The sequence below is a fragment of the Merops nubicus genome, unplaced genomic scaffold, assembly GCF_000691845.1.
Source record: "Merops nubicus isolate BGI_N331 unplaced genomic scaffold, ASM69184v1 scaffold14915, whole genome shotgun sequence".
Taxonomy (NCBI): Eukaryota; Metazoa; Chordata; class Aves; order Coraciiformes; family Meropidae; genus Merops; species Merops nubicus.
Genome location: NW_008610382.1, coordinates 28,135 through 31,908, shown reverse-complemented (window position 1 = coordinate 31,908; position 3,774 = coordinate 28,135).

Below are 3,774 nucleotides of genomic sequence, written 5' to 3'. Positions count from 1 at the left end.
TTGCTGCCTTACCAAAGCTATAAACATCCTGTTTTACAAGCCAAGTTGCCTTTTGGCTTCTATGGAGATCACCAATTTACCTTTTAGAAGCTTCAAAAAGGGGATTTATACCCCCAGAGCTTTCCCACCTCCCCAGGAGGACATTAGATCTGTGCTAAAAGAAGCTGTGGCATGGAGGTCTACTCACATTATTATTAGACATGCTTATGGAAGGAAACACTGGACAACTGATTTAACTCAAGCACAGAGAAACTCTGCTACCAGCAAACGAGGAACACATCTGAAAGTCAGACTTTCCGGCTTTTCCTTTCTTTCTCTGAACACTGCTGTCACCTCTGTGCCCATGTTCCTTTCCTTGGTTGCTGCAGGCCCAGACAGGAAGGCAGACAATCATGACACGCTCCACATTCCCCCCTCAGCCAGAGTGAGCTTACTGAAGCCTCCTGTAAGGTCATTGACCTAGGGGTAAGGTAACATACATTGCAGCAACCTGTCCACACTCCATGGTGGTCTTACGGGTAGCTAGCCGATTCCCCCACAGTCATGGGAAAGGGACCTCCCCTAGCCACTCGCCCTCTCTGTGTGACACCTTCAACATTTAGTTTGCGTTTCACAAGCCCCTCAGCTCGTTACGCTTCTTGACATGGCTGTCTAGGGGATTGCCTTAAGGTCTCTGCCTTCTTGGTGCAGCCCCGAGGATTGGCTTCTGCATGTGACAGGATTTGCATCAGGGGTTCCTTGGTGGCCTCCTAAGAGGGGTCCATGGCACTCAGGCAACACGTCTGTGCCCCACCACCCTTTTGGTGTCCCTCTGTCCTCAGGTGCCCCCTTCCCAGAGACATAGTACTTGTTCTGCAGTCCGGTAAAGTGCAGAACCCCGACTTGTCTTATTCATTCCTTTAGCTATTATTAAAGAATGTTTTACCGATTTTATAGCTTTGCTTTTAGGGCTATATATATTTCCATATTTTGACAAATGTTTGTATATTATCTGTTATATAGCATAGTGGTACCTATATCATGAATAACAGTGTATAGACTGTCTATGTGTAAGTAGATAAAATATGTATTTATAAATATTTATACACTCCTTTCTACTAATAATTATATTTATCATAAAATCATAGAATGGTTTGGGCTGGAAGGGACCTTAAAGATCATCTAGTTCCAACCCCCCTGCCACAGGCACAGACATTTCCCACTAGATCAGATTGCGCAAGGCCACACCCAACCTGACCTTGGAACACCTCCAGTGATGAAGCATCCACAGCTTCCCTGGGCAACCTGTTCCAGTGCCTCACCATCCTCATAGAGAAGAACTTCTTCCTTACATCTGATTTAAATCTGCCCTCTTCCAGTTCAAAGCCATTACCCCTCATCCTATCACTACAAAACCTTGTAAGAAGTCCCTCTCCACCTTTCTTGTAGGCTCCCTTCAGATACTGGAAGGCTGCAATAAGGTCTCCTCAGAGCCTTCTCTTCTCCAGGCTGGACCACTCCAACTGTCTCAGCCTGTCCTTGGAGAAAATGGGTTCCAGTCCTTTGATCATCTTCATGGCTCTCCTGTGGACCTGCTCCTAGCCTTCTCTTCTCCAGGCTGGACCACTCCAACTGTCTCAGCCTGTCCTTGGAGAAAATGGGTTCCAGTCCTTTGATCATCTTCATGGCTCTCCTGTGGACCTGCTCCTACAGGTCCCTGTCCTTCTTGTGCTGACGGCGCCAGTGCTGAACAGAGCACTCCCAGTGGGGTTTCAGTAGAGAACAGAGGGGGAGGGAATCACCTCTCTTGACCTGCTGGCCATGCTTCTTTTTAAGCAGCCCAGGATAGGGTTGGTTTTCCGTGCTGCATTTACACACTGTTGGCTCATGTTGAGCTTTTCATCGATCAGCACCAAGTCTTTCTTGTCAGGACTGCTCTCAATCCATAATCCACCCAGTCTGTATTTGTGCTTGGGGTTGCCCCACACCACCCAGCTTGGTGTGCACTCAATGCCACCGGCACCAATCCCAGTACCAATTCCTGAGGAGCACCACTCATACGTATCAATGGGTGGGCTAGCCTTGGCCAGCCCCCCCCCCCCCCCCCAGCCACTCTCATGCCTCCTCAATAGGGTGGGGGTGAAAAATAAGATGGGAAAGCCTAGAATGGGATAACTCTCCAGGGGTGCCTGTTCATGATCAGCTCTCCATTGGACAGCTCTGCATGGCCAGCTCTATACAAGGACAGCTCTATGTAGCTCTCTCAGGAGGCGGAGTGTGCTTTTGGCTTTTTGTGTCTCTCTTTTTTTTTGGAGGGTGTTGCTGTTTTTCAAATTGAGGGACTTATGAGCAGAGCATCCCACTTCCCCAGCAGGGTCCCAGCCCTCTGGCTTCCCAGGCAAAACCCTCCTGTAGTTCTCCCCACCAGCCTTGCATCTGGCCTGTGCGTCAGCTGGCCATGCCTCTGCCAGCCAAGATTTTAATTTTTGTATTTCATGTTTAATTTAATTGCCTTAATGTCATTGTTCATTTAAGTATTACTTTATTAATGAACCACTGAAGACAGTTGCAGTGCAAGGTGGACAAGATCTGATGGCCAAGCACAATGAAGGCATGTGATTAATTAGTAGTGGGTCAGAAAAAAAATATCTTGTCAAGATCTTGCCTGTGCCAACAGCCAATGGAGATAGAGGCTTCCAGAAAGAATACTTATGAACAGGTCACAGCCTTTCACCATTACACTGGACATGAGCCACCAGTGTGCAGCAGCAGCCCAGAAGGCCAATCAAATCCTGGGCTGCATCAAAGGAAGCGTGGCCAGCAGATGGAGAGAGATGATCCTGCCCTCTGCTGTGCTCTGGTGTGACCTCACCTGGAATCCTGTGTCCAGCTCTGGAGCCCCCAGCACAAGAAGGACATGGAGCTGTTGGAACGTGTTCAGCAGAGAGCCACAAAAATGATCCGAGGTCTGGAGCAGCTCTGCTATGAGGACAGGCTGAGGGAGTTGGGGTTGTTCAGCCTGGAGAAGAAGAGGCTCCGGAGGGACCTTATAGTGACCTTCCAGTACCTGAAAGAGGCCTACAAGAAAGCAGGGGAGGGACTATTCACAAGGGTTTGCACTGACAGGAGGAGGGGTAATGGCTTTAAGCTAGGAAAGGATAGATTTAGGTTAGACGTTAGGAAAAAGTTCTTCAATATGAGGGTGAGAGATCACTGGAATAGGTTGCCCAGACAGGTGGTGGAGGCCCCATCCCTGGGGACATTCAAGATCAGGCTGGATGAAGCTCTGAGTAGCTTGATCTAGTTTGAGATGTCCCTGCTTATTGTGGGGGGTTTGGACTAGATGACCTTTCGAGGTCCCTTCCAGCCCAGACCTTCTATGATTCTACACTTCCCACACTTTGAGCGTGCGGTCCTGGTATGGTGGTCAAGGTGCTGTAACTTGGTTGATGTTCCTTGCCTGGTCTGCCTCCTATGACCTGGCAGTCCTGCCATCCTTGTGCTCCTCAGTCTGCCAAGTGCTGCCAGGTGTTGGGCAAGGAAAAGCTGCAGGCAGCAGCCTTCTGAGTTTGGGAGAGCAGTGGTTGTACATTTGAAGATCTAAAACTAGGCAGGTTCTGTTCTTAGCAGGGAAGACTAGAGAACAAGTGAACTGAATGTGTTGTGTCTGTTTTTCGTGCAGTTCAAACTCTTGTAGAGCTGATGCAGCTGACCTGAGCATGTTGACAGACCTGTGTATGTTTACAACCAGGTGCTTTCTTTTCTCAGTGTTAAAAGTTGACTACAAGTCTCTGA